The following is a 19661-nucleotide window of genomic DNA, read 5'->3' as shown; positions in this document are numbered from 1 at the left end:
CCTCAGCATTAATCTCTGAATTCTTTATTAGAGAGGAGATATTTGTGATATTCCTTGTTGAGTCTTCTGGGCTCTGTTCTTTATCCATTCCTCATGGTGTGAATATGTGCTGTCTCTTCGTGTTGTTGTGGTAGTACGGAGCTGGGACTCTCCTGTTCACTATCACTGTCTCCCTCTCACTTTGAGAAAGGATTCTGAGTGAACTCGGTCAATGGTGGCCACCTTTTCCTCCTTCTAGAATAATAACTTCCTCTTTGGTGTTCCTCTGTGACTTTTGTGAATCCTCTAGTGCAGTTTCAGAGGATGTGTTCTTTTATATGTGGTTTGTTCCGTTTCTTGTGTTCAGATTTATTTTGGTGAGATTGGAATAGGTTAGTGAACTATTGGTCTAATGTGTTTGTGACAGCCAGGCTGTCCTCTTCAGAATTAGGTATTGGAGATTGAGATGTGAGTCCGAAGTCTTGGGAAAGGGAAAAATAACCGCGGCCATATGATCTCCTGCAGCCCCAGAGGCCACACCCACCATCTCTGCTGTACCTGTGGGGGAGTTGCCCACATAGGTGCCTAAACAGGATTAAAGTCCCACTTCTGATGCAGTCCTAAACTTGCCTGGGATTCCATCTAGCCTGGGTGCTTGGGAACACCTTGGCCGAAGTTGAGAGAAGGGGGTCTTGCAGTAACTTGGGTGCTTTGCTGGGCACAACTGAAAAAAAGGATTTTTTAAGGGAATGTCCTTGTGTAATATGATGTTAAGAGCCTTAGATCCAAAATAAAAGTTAAAATAAATAATAACTACCAACTGTTATGTATTACATGACATATAAAAAGCTAAATTATTCCAAATTTTCAGGATATTGCCTCATCACTTTATCTCCATTTTCCACACTAATGATTTTTAGAATTGAAAATCCTGACCATGGTCAAAGACATGAACTGAGACTGAAGTAGGCCTTGAATCTTGGTCAGTCTGACTCACTACTCCAAGCCTTACTTTCTTCTCTAATTTTGGCCAATAGTTCTATTTGAGCCTCTGAGATCATATGTCTCAACTTACTCTATTGCTTCTGTACTGTAACCCAAGATGCTTTTCTAATGCTGTAATCTCAGGAGAAATTGAGTGGTAGTTGGAGCAGAGGCACTCGTAGTTGGGCCCAGTTATGAACATCAAATCTCCAACAAACGGTATGGATGTACGTGAGAATATCCAGAACATGCTCCACAGCTCAGCCTAATGAAGACCAGCTAAACCTAAAGAGGCTATATAAAAGGAAATGAATCAAGTAAAATCAAGCAGAACAAATGAGCATATTTTACATTACTTATCCTCTACCTTAAAAACTTACTCAGGGCAAAAGTGATTATCATTTTACCTGCTAGAATTTAATTAAGGAGTAAAACTGTGCTATGTCATAGTCACACAGCTTTTTATTTAACTGTTTTTTCATAGTTATTGTTAAATAATATAACTATTTTAATGTACTTAATGTTTAAAATCATGTATTAGTAGCTTCCTATGTGTGATATAGAAATAAGCATCTTACATTCATCAACTACAAATCTTTCCCAAATCTCTCCCACATTTACATAGCTTGTAATAGGGTAGAACCAGTTTGTCTTTGTCAAAATTGAATTCGATTTTGTTCATAATTTAGAACACATTCAGAAAATAAAAAGCTGTGTGACTATGACATAGCACAGTTTTATTCCTTAATTAAATTATCTTAATTTCTCTAGGCTTCCTTTCTAAACCCGTAAACTAGTGGGACTTGATTAGATCTTTTCTGCTTTACCTCTTACTATCTATGTTTCTAACATCCCAAAGTTCCAAATCTCCAAGTTCCTGTATTTAAAAGTTATTTGAAGCAAGTTTGACTTAAGGTCTATGTACAATAAATTGAATGATCATAATAAAGGTGATACTGATGACAACACCATATAGATGAAATAGAAAAATGCTTAGCCAAGAACCAAAACTGAGATGGATACTGCAAGTGAGCATGCAATTTAGCTCTGGAAACTTGCAGGTAAAATGGTGGAATTAATCTGAATAATAAAATCTTCTTTTCATCTAGCCCAACCACAACCACAACAATATAGTGAGTGTCAGCAAAAATCAACCAGCATCAAATAAGAAACTAGATATGTTTACCTCATAATAATGAAAATGATTATTTAAAGAAGATGCTGAAATATATTTGATAGCTCCTGCTCTCGATCCTATTGCTTAGAAATGGTTCAGGAATATAGCAGAAGCTAATAAAATTCAAATAATTTTTATTATTACCCTCTAACCTGAGGCACTAAAGAGTCTGACCAAGGCCAAGAAAGTAATTTTTTTAAAAGTATCTAGAATCAGAAGAGGTTCTCTCTTAAACACACACACACACACACACACACACAGTTGCTAGGAGTCACAGTATTTTCCCAGAGATTCATAGTGATTGAAGAAATAAAAACATAATATATCTATGTACTCATGGAAAGATGTACACACCACTTACTATGAACTTTAAAGACTGATACAAGGTATTTATAAAATATTTTAGAAAATAAAGCTGCACTCAACAAAGATGGAATTGCAGAGCCATTGGAAAATTTCCTCTGAATTTTTCTCTATATTTCCAATGAAATAATATACTTCACTCGCTATTTGTGAACAAATACAGATATCAGAAAATGTAGTTCAATGGGAGGGCAAAGCTGATCATGACAGATCTGAGGGAAAATGTGCAATATAATAGTAGATCTTCAATACAAAATATATACAACTAAACTCACACTAAAACATACCCAAGAAATGAATATGGCATAAAAAATACAGACACACTTTGCATTAATTTTTTTTTAATTATGGCACAAGGAAAAGAATAACTCTTCCAAGTATTTATCAACTAATATTTAAGAATTCAAAGATGACAAAATAAGATAATTATATGAAGAAGGAGTTAGACAATAAAAGTGTATCATTATAAATAAAATATATGCAAGTTACAAAAATAAATAATACATAATATTAGAGAATCAAATTTAGTTTTAATTATCACAAGAAAGCTTTGTGATAGAAGGATTATTTAAGTAAAGGAAGAGATACCTTAAAAGTCAACAAGAATGTCGAATAGATAATACAGGGGTCATGGCACATGCCTTACATATGACTGACCCCAGTTCAATGCAATGCATCACATAATCCCTTGAACATTGCTAGATGAATGAACCTGGAGGCCTATAAGCACTGCTGGGTGACCCTGGTAATCTTGGTACCACAGAGTAAAGCAGCACTGCATCCTCTGCCCCTTGTATTGAATTGTGGTCTCCTTGCTTGAGAATTGCTGGCAGAGGCACCTGGGCCTTTGTGCACCACTTGGGAGGTGTCCCCAAAGTTATTTTTAAAAATAATTCAGCATATATATGGAGGAAGTGGAAATGAAATGAAACATGGAAATTAAATCATAGCATAATTTGTAGACTCAAAATAGAGAATTTCAAATAAAAGAAGAGCTGAATATTCAGAACAAGATAATACAAAATGTTCCCAGAAGACAGACCTCCGATAGAAAAAGAGTTGTTTATAAGGAGAAAACTAGATTTCTTCAAAGTTCTCTATGGCATCAGTAGTGCCAGATATTGGTAATTAATACCGATTATTGCAAGAACATAATAGAGTTAAATTTACACAGTATTAAAGAGAAAATTAATTCAATATAGTTATTAAACAAAATGCAAAGGAACAGTTTTCTCAAACAAGTCCTTCTTAGCAATTAACGAAACCCTGCCAACCAAAAAACATGGAGAAAAGACAGAAAGATCAACAGTGAATCTGTTTTTGATGTTTACAGATTTCTTCAGCATTATTGAAATTTCTCTCAACCTTTCTAATTTAAAAAAGGTAAAGTAAAGTAAAGTAAAGGCCATCCCATTGATCATCGATTTGCTCCAGCGGGCCCAGTAACGTCTCCATTGGAGACTTTGTTGTTACTGTGTTTGGCATATCGAATACGTCACGGGGAGCTTGCCAGGCCCTGCCATACGGGCGAGATACTCTCGGTAGCTTGCCGGGCTCTCCGAGAGGGGCGGAGGGATCGAACTCGGGTCGGCCATGTTGGCTGTGTGCAAGGCAAACACCCTACCACCGTGTAATTATTTATTTTAAATATGAGACATAGGCTGGGAGATATTAGAGCAGGGAGCAGGCTTGCCTTACACTGCTGACTCATATCTGGTTCCCTGTATACTCCATGTGCTTCCCCAAGCACCATCAAAGTGATCCCTGAATGCAGAGTCAAGAGTAAGCCCTGAGCACTACTGGGCATGGTCCCAAAACAATAAATAAGTTAGTTTTAAAAATTAGACAAACAATCCATAATATAAACATTTAAAAATACAATATAAGGTTTTATTTTATTATTTACATAATCTCATATTTATAATTAAATCATAATTAATATAATTACAACTTGTACTTTATAATAGCATTGTAGCACTGTCATCCCGTTGTTCATTGATTTGCTTGAGTGGGCACCAGTAACGTCTCCATTGTGAGACTTGTTGTTACTATTTTTGGTATATCAAATATGCCACGGGGAGCTTACCAGGCTGTGCTGTGTGGGCAGGATACTCTCAGTAGCTAGCCAGGCTCTTCAAGAGGAATGGAGGAATTGAACCTGGGTCTGCCACATGCAAGGCAAATCCCTACCCACTGTACTATCGCTCCAGCCCTTACTTTATAATATGCAATGTAATTTTGTAAATTCCTAAATGTATGATTCAATAATATATATTTTATAATTTAGAAATATATCATGTGCAAACTGGAGCGATAGTACAGAGGGTAGGGCATTTGCCTTGCACGTGGCCAACCCGAGTTCGATTCCTCCATCCCTCTTGGAGAGCCTGGCAGGCTACCAAGAGTATCCTGCCTGCACAGCAGAGCCTGAAAAGCTATCTGTGGCATATTTTATATGTCAAAAACAATAATAACTCTCACAATGGAGACATTACTGGTGCCTGCTCAAGCAAATGGATGAAAAACGGGACGACAGTGCTACAGTGCTACCGTGTATATAAACATAAATACTATAAACAAATATATTATTTTAGTTCTTTATTATGCAGATTTAATTTCATAGCTGTACTATATATAAAGATATCTTAAGTACTGTCACTGTCACTGTCCTCCCGTTGTTCATCAATTTTCTCGAGCGGGCCCAGTAACGTCTCCATCATGAGACTTTGTTGTTACTGTGTTTGGCATATTGAATACGTCACGGGTAGCTTGCCAGGCTTTACCGTGAGGGCGAGATACTCTTGGTAGCTTGCCGAGCTCTCCGAGAGGGGCGGAGGAATCGAATCTGGGTTGGCCATGTTGGCTGCTTGCAAGGCAAACACCCTACCTGCTGTGCTCTCACTCCAGCCCCATGTTAAGTACTACTGAATGTTTATTATTAGTAATTCTAGCTGATTTTTTAGAAGATTTTATTAATTTTTATTTGTTGGTCCTTCTTGATTTTGAAAATATGCATGTGTAAATGTATAGTGTGGTCAATTCTTAGCTTATACTTAGCCATAGCAAACTGAGATAAAAAAAAAATAAGCAAGGAGAGGGAAAAAGAGAAACTTCCATAAATGTGGCCTGACAGGAGAAACATTTTACTAAAACCAGAAATCATACCATGTCTCTGGAAGCTTCTCTCTGGAATCAAACATCTCTAACCTTATTGCAACTTCTTGCTTTACTCTCTCAAATGTATTTGCTTCATCTTCAACTGTAAAATTTGGGAAATTTCACTAAATTAGTTTATAGATCTAATCATTTAAAAGGATTAAATACATGTGAACTAAGTGATCATATGAGTGTGCCCAATCTGAGCCCCCTCTCAGAATCCTGATCTTCGAAGTCAAATCTTGGACCTAATGATGCTTCATTGGAATTAAGGTGAGGAGAAAGTTAAAAAAAAAACAGGTGAAGCTGTTTGTGATTTTAAAATTGGTTATATGCCCTCTCATTTAAAAAATATACATATATGTATATAAATTATTGTTTTTCAGATATCCTATTGTCAGATTTAATTTTATATGGTCCAGTAGGAGGAAAATTTGAACACTTTAGTATGTGTGTCCAATCTTTTTACCTATGTGATTCAGAGGTAACTATATGGCAATTTTTTTTGAAATCCAGGATTTTGGAAGAGCTAAAAAGCAATAAATGTTCTCACTTGGACCAGAATCAAGATCTCATATCAGAGGCACTGGTTCTTCACCCTAGGCAAGGCATCATCCAAAAAGGGAATCAACACAAAGCAAAGGTCAGGGAATAATGCAGCTCTTGTCTCTGTCAAGACCCAATGTATCAGTCACGTGACATGATTAATTGTATTTCATGTGGGAGAGGGAGAGTTGGCTTTGTAATGAAAACAAACCTATTTGATATAGATGAGATTGTTTTTCCTCTACTCTTATTGGTTTATGAAAGGCTTGGCAGATTACAAATTCAAAAAATAAGAGGAAACAAAAAAGGTGTACTGAGTAGTATTTCTGGAAATGACTGGATGCCAGTAGGGGGTTTTCTCATGGGATTTAAGAAATACAAATGGATGATTTACATTATTTAAAATAAAGTTTTGGTGACCTAGATTTATTTCACGTCTTACTAATCTAAGATTAGCATTGTAGTACTGTAATACTGTCCTCCTGTTGTTCATCGATTTGTTTGAGCAGGCACCATTGTGTTACTGTTTTTGGCATATCGAATACACCATGGGTAGCTTGCCACGCGCTGCTGTGCAGGCGTGTTACTCTCAGTAGCTTGCCAGGCTCTCCAAGAAGGATGGAGGAATCAAACCCAGGTGAGCGCATGCAAGGCAAATGCCCTGTGCTATCGCTCCAGCCCCTCCCTTGTAACCCTCCCCTTGACCTTCCCCCACAACCCTCCCCTGTATCCTTTCACCCAAACCTTCTCCCTATAGCCTTCCCCCACAAACCTACCTCTATAATCCCCCACAACCCTCCCTTTACCCTCCCCCTTGCCCTCCCCTGTAACCCTCCACTGTAACCCTCCACTGTAACCCTCCTCTGTAACCCTTCCCTCAATCTAAGATTAAGATTCACAATTTGTCACTTTATTGATTATGCATTGATTATAGTATTTCCAAGCCTTTGCTTCTTCTATCTAATTTGGAAAGCTTTATCTTCCTTTCTACTTTGTGAGCTTCTTCTATGTGACAAACTCCTGATAACCGTCTAGGATTTATCTTCGGCATCTCACTATATTTTACCATCTACTAATGCCAAAGCCTAATTCTAATTCTACCCGATGATCTCCGCTGTATTTCCATGACAACCACCTCTCCTGTTACACTTGCCACAATGGTAATGTAATTCTCCTTTACTTGATGGTAAAGTCTTGGAAAATGAGGCTGACCCATAGAACTGCATAGTGTAGAACATAACCAGTATGAGAGAAAGTTTTTCTTAAATTGTGTTACATCACCACAATTCATACCATTTGCTAGTTTTTATTTACTATTATGGAAACTGGCATGAATAGACTGTACAGTGGAATGGTTTGTCTGTGATTTCCTCTCAGGTCTGACTAGTGCTAAGTAGAGACAAAAGATTAGAGAGGCAAAAGCTGAGGTTGCAATTTTTTTTTCTCTTGGCCTTTCCAGCCATCTCATCATGGATTGGCTCCAGGCACTAATCCCGTCTTTGCGTTCTTCCGACCTATGTGGTAAGCACTCTTCTTTTCATCCTAAGGTACTGCACCTTGTTGGTTTTGATCTTTTATTGAATTTCTCTTAAAATGTGAATTCTTCTTCACTAGACACTGACTATAGCTAGGGAATCAAAACATGTTTTAAAGGATGGATGAATGATAAAATAAAGGTCAATTGTCATGAACAGCACAGCCTTGGAGTGTCCAGATTTGCCTTTGTTGTGCTCTATGAATATGTGTAACTGGCTTGAATGAGGACAATATAAAGTGGAAGGAGAAAATCAACTTGAACTAAGGATGCAAAATGTTTATTGGAGTCCTAAAGTCAGTAAGAGGTCAGGTGTTACAGGTAAGGTGAAGTTTATTGAAAAAAGACAATGTGTTAAATGAGGGAGGACAGAGGAACAAAAACTTAAATTCAAGCAGACCAGGAAAGTGTAAGAAGTATCCATGATTAGAATGAAGAAGTATCAAATTGTAGAAAAAGAGTCAGATGCAGTCTGTTTTTCTGGGAAGACTTCTTGTGTATTTTTCTCCTGTCTTTGCATTCTTTCAAACACAGTTCTATGACAGCTATATATATTTATATAAAGATTCCAGTTCCTTTAATTAATACACATTTTTATCACTATCATTACAAAACTACATATAGATATATATACGTCTGTGCACATTGACACACACACACACATACACACACATAATTCTACACCGAAACTATTGGCATCAGTCTCTTGAAGTGGCTACAAAGATGTCAGCAGTGGTTTTCAGGGAATGTTCTCCTAGGAATTTTACTTTTTGTGTTTATTTCATACCAAATCAAAGAAACTTGCATCTCTTTCTCTCATCTTCCCATTTATCTTCCATCATGGTGATATTTTGCTTCCTGCATCTGTCTCAATCTACTTTGCCTCAGGGAGCAGTCTACTGTGTTAGTTTCCAGATTCCACCTTATCAAAGCACCTGGGGGAAGAAGAATTTATAAGGCTGTGGTGCTTTAAGTCACTTCATTATTAATATTGCACTCACTATATTACAGACCTGATGAGAGTCATTTTCTTCCAAGTCCAGATTCTAATGTAGCTTCTGATTGAACTATTCAAATAAGTTCAAATTTTAGCTTGCTTTTACTAAATCCAGTCTTAATAACTGTTATTATCCCTTTAATTATAATAATCACTTTGGCTTACAGTAACTTACAACATTAACCTCTGTTCTATAAACCTTGGCAATTGTATTTGGCACAAGGTCAGCTGTTAGTAAGAAAACAGCTATGATGGCAGATCTGGTAGATCAGAGCCTTCTTGAAAGACAAGGAGGGCTCAGAACATCCAAATGTAATACAAATAAAGGTTCACAACAAGCCCAGTGATACCTTGAGAATGGGGAAAACCTTGAATTTTATAGTCTTTAAAGTCAAATTTCTAGTTGAATCCACCTCTGTCACCTACATGTCTGTGTCTTTAGGCAAAAATTTCTGCCTAAAAATAGCCTATCTGTATAATGGAATAATCAAATACCTGTCTCTGTTGCAATAATTTTCATTCTTATTGTCCTGCAACCAAAGTTTATTACTCCAGTTAAATATTTTGGATATAATCCCATACAATCACAAAGTAATTTCATGTTTTGATTTTTTGTGAGGAGTAAACATAAAGTCCTTAGAACTATTTGAGCTGCAGAGAAAATACTCAACAACACAAATAGCTCTTGTAATGATTATTTTCATTGTTACTGATTCCGGTGGAGTTTCTGTGAAGTCAGTGGGCCTCTATGGGTGGGTGGCTTATTTGAGGTGGGAGGAGCGGTCACTTTCTCCCAATCCACCTCTGCCACCTGAGACCCAGGGTTACCAGTTCTTTTGTTTTGTTTGGTTTGGTTTGGTTTGGTTTGGTTTGGTTTGGTTTGATTTGGTTAGGTTTGGTTTGGTTTTTTGGGTTAAACCCAGCAATACTCAGGGTTACTCCTCCTGCACTCAAGAATTATTCTTGGAAGTGCTGGGGGAACCATATAGGATTCCAGGATTCGAACCTGGGTCAGTGACATACAAGGCCAGTGAAAGACCTACCTGCTGTACTATCGCTCTGGCCTGGGTACAGGGTTATTGCCTTGTCTTACAGAAAAGAATTTCAGGAGCAGAGAAGCAGTGAAGTAAAAATAGATTTTGTTTGTAGGGTTTTGGGAAGGGAAGGAGGGAGAGAAAGTGAATGGGAGAAAGAGAAAGACAGCGAGGAGGGTTAATGGACTTAAAAGAGAACAAAGGCTTCTTCAAAGAGGGAGAAAGCCCCTATACACATCCTAGCATTAGATATGAAAGTATGAAAGCACATATCTCAGGAGGGGAGATGTGGGTGATACATGTGCTTGGGCACTACATGTTTTTGGCCACGTAGGTACAAACAACACATGGCCTCTGGCAGCATATGCATGCCCTTCCTTTGTTCAGGGTGGTTTTTATAGCATTTTTTCCAACATGCCCCACATGGGGCTTCTATCTAGGTAAAAGTTCATTGCTAGAGCGTTTGCTAAGGGTGTTAAGTTAGGAATGGAGTGATCCATGGCCTTCTTTGAAATTCCTTTCCAGCCTTTGTTCTTCCTGGAGCTACTCTAAGAGCAAGGATCCAGTCTTCTCTGGGTCTGTTGCTGTCAACAAGTGAGGGTCTTGTGAGACCTTGTTCCTGTGTTTGCACTCTTGGCCCTATTGATTTTATTACTTCTTAGGAATTCCATTGCCATAGGGACCCTTTTCCATCTCACTAGCCTACATCACCTGGATGACTCCTGTGAAGGGGGAGGAGAGAGGCAACGGATTCTATAAGGGAATCTACTGAATCTGCTGCTATCTTTCCACCTTTGGCACCTAGGAATGACTGGGGAAATACAGGAATAAGAGTCTGCTCTGGCCCTTATTCCTTGCAAGAAAGGAAAAGTCAATCCTAGAACTTACCCAGACCTTTCAGATTCTTGCCTTTTCCTCACAGAAAAGAATTTCAGGAGGAGAACAGTGAAATTAAATCAGGTTTGATTTGGGAGTTCTAAGTTAGTGGTAGGGGTGGGAGAGGGGAGTAGGAAAGAGAGACACAGGGTGAGGGAGATAGAGAGAGAGATAAACAGAGAAAGAGACAGAGAGAGAAAGATAGAGACAGAGAATAGTATGCTCAAAAGAGAACATGAGCTTCTCCATGATGAAGAGAGAGCCTCAGTGTTAGAATATACCAGTATCAGAGTATGGAGGTATGAATGTACATATCTCAACATGAGAGATGCAGGTGTCACGCATGCTTTAGCACCACATGTGCTCAGCAGCAACACTTGGGCTCAGACAGCATATGCACATGTGCTTCCTTTGTTCAAGTTGGCTTTTATGGGTTTTCTCCCAAGCTACTTCACCTGGTACTTTTTACCTAGATACGTGTTGCTAGAGTGGTTGCCAAGGAGTAGAGTTGGGAGTAGCTGATATTCTCGGATATTCCTTTTCTGGCCTTCGTTCCTGTTGGAGCTTCTCTCTCAGGAGGGTGTCCAGCCTTTTCTAGGTCTGCGCTGGTGGCAGATAGAGGTCTTTTATCAGGTCTTAGTTGCTGTGACAAAGGTGGGTTTTAGCAGCCTTTGGTCTAGTTAGCTTTGTTACTTCTCAAGAATTCATGTGTATGAGTGTGTGCGTGTGTGTGTTTTTTTGGGGGGGTACCTTATCTGATGCCTGTGTTCTTCATGACTACTACTTCTTGGTGTCAGTGAACTTTCATCTGGGTCAAAGGTATATCTATATCATTTCATAACTCTCTAAGCTAAGTATTTAAAATATGATTGTTTCATTTAGTAAGTCAGAAAACCAAGGTTTAGAGCAATAGAAGGAAATTCAAAGTTAGAGACCTGACAATGGCAAAGACGGGATTTAAATCATGTTCTGGTTGCCTATACCTTTTTACTTCTGAGGAGACACTATCCAGAAAGGCATTTTAAGAGTTAAATACACCGAGGAAAGAACCTGTGGCTAAACTCATAATTTCTCTTACATTGACACCAGATAAGCATGCCCCCCTCCTTCCAAATGTTCACATCTTACTAATGCCTTATGTTTATGGTCAGGAGAGCACACTCTCCCAAAACATCTGACTATAAATAAACATCTCATTTCAGTAGTTTGTATCTAATCATCCCTAGAAAATGTTTTCTCAGTAGCAATGAATTCTTGGCAGTTTCTCTGTGCAAAAATGTCGGCCCTTTTAGAATACAAAAAAATTTAAAATTATCTCATGATATCATGCCTTCCACATCTGCATAAAGTAATCTTTGATTTATTACTGTTTCTGTGCTACTACTACTGCTGCTGCTGCTGCTGCTACTACTACTACTACTACTACTACTACTACACTTTCATAAGTCAAAATGAAACTATTTTATTGATTTTTCAAGTAGCAATTTAGCTGTTGTCAGAGGAAAACACCTACTACTCACTCACTTCTCTGCCCATCAACTTCACTGAGGAAACTTTGGTAAAATCTAGAGAAGAAAATGAGAGTGAGAGCTTACACAATTACAAGAACTAAGTGTGGTAAAAGACTATACTGAAAAGACACTAGGCATATCATATCATATCATATTAACACATGCAATGAGTTTCTTTATTAAAGACTAGGATCTAAAATTCCATCAGTTCTTATCTACTCCTATAAGAGAAAACTGCAGGAAGAAAGAGGAAATAGACTCAACTACATGTATAAAAGTTAAATTTGAATAGAAAAAGCTATTAAATCTTGAGGCCTTCTGTTTAAAAGATATGGTAATGAGTGCTATGGTTTGTCACCCAGATTCCAGGACCAAATATCTATTCTTCCAGTTATCAGTTGAATGGATTGCTGAAAAAACTCATTGGACAACCCATTGAATATAGTCTAAAGTTGAAGGGACCTTTCCTATGCGAAACCCAAAGTCAATGGTTTGTTACACAGGGGTAAAAATGACTTTTCCTTTTGTGTTAATGCGATGAAATTCTATAGAGAGACTCAGCTCCAGAACCTACTGTGACAACATGGGAAACCTTTATTCACTGATTTCTCTTTCAAGTTGCTCCTCTGAGCTCATATCCCACAGGTATTCAGTCTCACAGCACTACCGAGTAAATTTCCTGTACATAAATCAATGCCTCATAGTTTATTTACTAAGAAACCTAAACTGCAATATGCAGGGAAGTATATGTCTGCTGTGGCAGCCAAATGCAGTTAATTTCCATATTTTTGAGAGGCTTGTAATGAATTGTCAGATATTTACTGTAATATCAGTGAATACATCAGGACACAATATATATCAGGAACACTTTCATAAGTCAAAATGAAACTATTTTATTGATTTTCAAGTAGCAATTTAGCTGTTGTCAGAGGAAAAGTCAGTGGTGCAGGCAGAGGTCTAGATCTGAATGAGTGCACCTATGAGCACATCTTTATCTCTAAGGTCTTCAATACTCAGGACAGCCTAGAAAAAAAGACTTAATTACAAATGAATGAAAGGTGTTGACTTGTTATTCTTCTGTTCTGTTTAGAAAGCTGCTTCTTCCCAATTTGTTTATGCTTATACAAGTCCACAGAGAATATCTTCTGGTGTTGAGTTACTGTGGCCCAGGCTTGACTTGGGAACATTTTTTGAAACTCTTCTGGATATGGAAATTTTATGGCACATAGTTGCATTTCTTAGGGTGCAGTATGTGAAAGGCAGAACGTAATCATTTCAGAGTTCTGGAATCTGGATGATTCTCATTATTAAGACTACATCTTGCTCCAAATCCCTTCTACTCCAGTCATACCGGAGCTTTCTTCAAGATGGTTATTCTTCTATTATCCAATGTTTGATTCTATTTTTGTTTTGAAAATCCAGCTTAAGACTTTGGTCATTGTCCTTCTCTCTCGGGAGAGAGCATAAAATGACACTGCCATAGCCATGCTGCTGTACCCCGTGGCACGCTGTTTCATTTGGAGCACCCCAAAGGGTGGAAGGTGAGGCCCCTCCCTGCCCTAAGGGACCCAGTCCCAACAGCCGAAAACCCCCAGAACTCAACCCCGGCCATGCTCCCGGCCACTGTCCACATGTCTGGGTCAAGCCTCACCCATGAGTAAACCTATTCCTGGACTGTGTGACATCTTATACCTCACACCACTTATACTCCAAAAGTAGCACACCACATTTGATGGGGTTTAAAGTAGAAGGCAACTAATCATAGAGGGAAATATATTTTTACACACACACACACATATGTAAGCACACAAGGCTCAACCCTTAACAACATATTAGTAATCTCTTATAGAAGAGCTTAATGGACCCAGGGTGAAATACAATAATCTTCACACACTCTCCTCTAAGGAAAGTTTTTTGAAGCATTTTCAGCAGTTTTTTCATAACAAACAATGCAAAATAAATTATTTTGGTTCTTCTTTGGAGCAGGGGTTGGGGTTCAGGATGGAAACATCCAAATATGTTGGTGGGAAGGTGTAATGGTGGTGGGATTGGAGTTTGACTATTAAATGTAATCAAATATTGTGAACTAATTTATAAAATTATAATAAAATTAAAATTTTAAAGTAGGCTCAAAGACCAATGAAATATAACGCACATATTCACTTGGTTATAACTCATTACTTTTCTTAGGAAAAGTAATATATTTGAATTTTATTAGAAAATACTTGACTCGTACATGTCCATATCCTTAGATATGAGAATTTAAATTCAGAAACTCTGTCCTAAATAAATGTTCCATATCACTCATAAAGACTTTTAAATATGAATACATATAAAAATGGTATGTTTGACTGGACTATCAAAAACAATTCTTATTTGTTTTCCTTTCAATCTGTCTTTCTCCAGAAAGGTTTAAGCTTTATTGGGGCTAAGATTATAGATGGTTTCTTTTTGTTGTTTTGTTTTGTTTTGAGGCCACACTTTGGGGTGTTCAGGGCTTACTCATGGCTTTGTGCTCAGGAATCACTTCTGGGGACCTTATGGGGTACCAGGTGTTGAACCCAGGTTGCATGCAAGGCAAACACCCTACCTGCTATACTATGCTTTTGGCCCCATGGATGGTTTCTTTACTGCTATATGACTAATAACTGAAATTGTGTTTAACACACATTGAATACTCAATAAATATCCAACAGACAAATAAATATTAAAAGGTGTAGAATGTAGCTGAAAAGTAATACTCTGCAGTTAAATAGGGTTATATTTGAAATTGTGCAAAATTATCCTCTGCATAAAAGTGCAGTATATGTTTCTGATTAGAAAGAGTTGAAAAATTCTGGTCAGTAAAGAAATAAAATTCTGGAGTATAATCTCTAGCATTTCAAAATAAAAAAAATACATGCTTTGTGATTTTCCTTTTGGAACTTGAAAAACATTAGCATTTAAAACTTTTTCATATTTTGGAATTTGAAAAAAATAGAACTTAAATTATTGTTTTTGAAGTTAAAGAGTCCAATTTTAGCTGGAAGAAGGAAAAAACAGTATTTTAAATTTTAAGAAGAGAAATAGGGGGTCTGGAGTGATAGTACAGCAGGTAGTGCACTTGCCTGACACGTGGCTGATCTGGGTTTGATTCTCAGCATCCTATATGGTCCCCCGAGCATGACCAGGAGTAATTTCTGAGTGCAGAGCCACAAGTAACCCCTGTGCATTGCCGGGTGTGAATCAAAACGCCAAAACATAAAAAATAAAAAAGAAAGAAAGAAGGAAAGAAGGAAAGAAAGAAAGAAAGAAGGAAGGAAGGAAGGAAGGAAGGAAGGAAGGAAGGAAGGAAGGAAGGAAGGAAGGAAGGAAGGAAGAATGAATTTCGAGGCTACTTCAAGGCAGGAGCCAATGCCAGAGCTTTCAGGTTCCCCCAGGAAACCCTGGGCTTCGGCATCCTTGGGAGCCTATACCAGGCTCAGAAGTGAATTTTGTTTCGATAAATAATCTCAAACCTCTAAAAGACAAAGGCAAAGAAGAGAAGAGAAATAGGAAAAATTATGTGTTGCTAAGTGTATGGGCACGCATACATTGATTACAGTGTAATTAATTGCAATGGTACAAGCATGGAAGAATACTTTGCCTACTGATAGAACAAGGCTTCAACTCCTGATGTAAAACAATATGAAATGTGCTCTTCCCACTGTTATTGTAACTCACTCTGTCCAATCTTCCTTTCTCACTGGTTTGCAGGCACATAAGCTTCAATAACACAATTTACTTCCAGTCCAGACCATTCCTTAATTTTCATCTCAAATTTTCACTGTCTCTTCTCTTTGGTGGAGTCTCAACTGGTGGCTCCTGGACCTCTGAGAAGCAGAAAAGGCAGTGAAATTGTCCCTTCTGTGGCCTCCTACTGGAACACTAGTGAAAACCAAACTGTGAGATTCACAAGTTCTTATTTTCTGTGGAAGCTTCAGTTGCTACTAAAGAATGGTATAAACTTTCAAGGAACCGATTGTACATCCAGACCTAACAGCTATGTTCTAGGTGACTCAGAGGAGCAATTTCTTATGTGAGCCAGAAAGCAGATTGGACCGTTTAGCACTCTTCTGGAGATAATGTGTGCAATGTTAGCTCCATTTAAAAAGAAAATTCAAGTGTGAAGGGATAAAAGAATGCCTTTAAATTATATGAATTTTCCATTCTTTTCTCTCCTTCTTCTTCCAAAGGACAAAAACCTATCTGGGGAACCATTTGGGGGAGGCTATTTTTAGGCCACAACCTGCTACTTGCTTCAGGTTCTGTGTTAAGGGACCATTCCTGATGGTGCTCTGAATACCTTATGGATGTCAGGCACAGAACTGTGGTTGGTTGTGTGAAAAGCTTTACTTCCTCTACTATATCTCTAGCTGGGAAGGGTTCATTTTGAGATACACGTAGAGGAGAAAAACAACAGTGGTCATGATTTGAGAAATTATGGAGAGTAAAATAGAAATGCATATAAATGACACGAGGGAAGAGAATTTTAAAGGTGTTTTGCTGTGGGGCTGAAGTGATAATACAGTGAGAAGGGTACTTGCCTTGCACACAGCTAACCCAGGTTCAATTATTGGTATCCTATGTTGTCCTGAAACACCATCATAAGTGTTTCGGGACACTCAAGAGTGATTCCTGAATACAGAGCAAGGAGTAACCTCTAAGCACTTCTATGCGTGGCCAAAACCACCCGCCACACCAATTACAAGGTGTTTTGCTGACTCTAAAACAAGTTCTTTTGAAACTTCTGTTTCCAAAGTATATTGGAGCACATATTAAACTAAATATCTTATGATTTTTCAATCATTTTGAAATGTTTCACTGTTTTATTTTTATGTAACATCATAGATTCCTAATTGTAGAGTTAGTTACGTTGTACAGACAACATGATTTCTGTCATTTACCATGCATACTATCTCTCTATTATGGTTCAAGACAAATCATTGTCTTGAATTGAACAGTCGAATCATGATGTCTGAATGGATCCTAGTGAGTTTCCCTAAAACTTCTTTAAAATATTAATTAAAAAATTCTTTAAAACAAATATCTACTGAAATTATTCAGTTCTAAGTAGCCCCAAATTTATCTAAAGAAATCTTGAGTTGATGATTCAACATTATTTTGAGAAGTGGACATGTAAAATATTATTCTTTTTAAGGCAGGAAATACCCATTAACAAAATTTTTGTTGTTGTTAGAGTTCTAACAGTTGGTTACCTGAGACACATAGCACTCTGTTAGCAAAATAAGCATATGAGGCTTTGGCTTTTTTCCAAAAAATTCTTTTGTCTTTATAAAGTTCTACATGATTCCTTAGGAGTCATTATGATTCTATTCACAAGTAATTCAATTACCTATAACTTTGGCTAGAATGACTTTACTATGGGCATAAGATGAACAACTACACTCTCCAAGCCAGAACTCTTGCTTTAAGAAGAAATCAAGTGTTTGCTTGAATATATTATGAAATAAAAGAGAACAAAAAGAAATATACACATACAGTAAAGCAATATTTAGAGTTTGAGATTTTTTTTCTTTTTTGGTCACACCCAGCGATGCACAGGGGTTACTCCTGGCTCTGCACTCAGGAATTACCCCTGGCAGTGCTCAGGGAACCATATGGGATGCTGGGAATCGAACCTGAGTTGGCCGTGTGCAAGGCAAATACCCTACCCACTGTGTTATTGCTACAGCCCCTGAGATCTTTTTTTGAAAAAAAAAATTGTCCCAAGAATCCCTGAGTTGGAGTAACATTGATATTCTAAGAATTTTATTTTTCTCATATGCAAGCATCTCTGGATAGTTTGGGTAAATTGTTTAAATAGAGGAAATGAGTAAATACAGGCTTACCCATATTTATACATTTCTCCTTTTGTCACTATGGTTACTCTTATTTAAACTTATTAGCACTGATGGACACTTAGTGATTTTCCAGTATCGAAGAGGTTATTTGTGCTTACGCAGTACGATGACTGCTACACTTTTTTCCTCCAGCTGATTGAAGTGTCATCTGCTTTTCCCTTCTACTTTCTTTTTTATAAAGGAAAACACATCAAATTCCTTCTGAAGGTTTCTGGTTCTGTCCCAAAGGAATTTCACAGTAATGCTCTTTCATCATTAATTGCTGGGTATTCTGAAATGTTTCCTACCTTGAAGTCATAAGTCACAAATTTCTCATGTTTTGTCTAATCTCTGTCTTTCAGCATCCTGGTTCTCTGGAGACAAGTGTCATATAAATGCTGTGGAAGACAAAAAAAATGCATTCATTCCTTGGTCTCCACTGACTCTGTTATTCAAAGAGTCAATATCTGTAAGGATGGCAGGTACACTATCCAAAACATGATTTTTTTCTTCTAAAAGTATTGTAATTATTGTGCTTCGTATTTTTCCCACTCCATCCATCATACTAAGGTTGATGTCATGCACACAAATGTTTAACCTGTATGCAACAGACACAGGACCAACAAACCCCTGAGAATTAAATAAAAACCCATGTGTGTTTGTGTGAATACTTTTTTATACTTTTATGTATAATTTCCTGAGAAGAGATAGTATTGTCTCAGTTATCAAAGTGGTTTAAAACTGAATTTTTAAAAGAAGCTGGAAAAAAAGCATGGAAAAAAAATAACCTAGTCTTTGAGATTTGACAACTCAAGAGTTTCAATCCTGGATCTGTCAAAAAGAAAAGAAAAGAAAACAAACCCAAATGACAAAACCAACCAATCCTGGCTCAGTCATCCAACAAAAATTAAGCTTTATTAAGCCACTGGTGGCTTTAATTTTCCTACTGTGTTATATAGACAATAACACTATCAAGTAAATAGGGTTATTGTGAGACTCGATGAGAATATACACCCACTTTTTGGAAGAGTGACTGGCATATAAAGTAGATGAGTTTAGGTTCCTTCTTGGTCCAGCTGTAAACCTGTAGGCTAACAAGTTGCCCTCATCAATCAAGATAAATAGTGATGACTTCAGCCACCTACTTTTGAAGCATCTCAGTGATATTTGTGAAATATTTCTAGCCAGGAGTAGCAATAGGAAATAAAGCTCAGAGGCACAAAATTCTTATTTTTGTTAGACCCCATTCTCATCTGTATAGGCATGATATCCAAGTTTTCCGCAGGCCCACCTGGATCTTTTATTTCTGGTACACATGTCTTTATGGAAAAAAACAGGGAAGAAATCTATGAAATAACAACCTAGTCATCTCCAGAAGTAGACTTTGATAACTAAAATTCAAAACAATTCTAACATCAATAAAAATTAAATAAAGCAAAATAGATTAAATAAATTAAGTTCATACAAAACCACAAAAATTAAGTGGCTCAAAATAGTAGTGTTGGTGGGAGGGGGAGACAGGGGATGGGAGGGACACTGGGATTCGTGGTAGTGGGAAATGGGCACTGGTGGAGGGATGGGTATATGATCATTGTATAATTGAAACCCAAGCACAAAATTTGTAAGTCCACAACTGTACCTCA

Source organism: Sorex fumeus, unplaced genomic scaffold, assembly GCF_029834395.1.
Source record: "Sorex fumeus unplaced genomic scaffold, SorFum_2.1 ptg000002l, whole genome shotgun sequence".
Lineage (NCBI taxonomy): Eukaryota > Metazoa > Chordata > Mammalia > Eulipotyphla > Soricidae > Sorex > Sorex fumeus.
This window is presented reverse-complemented; position numbering follows the sequence as displayed.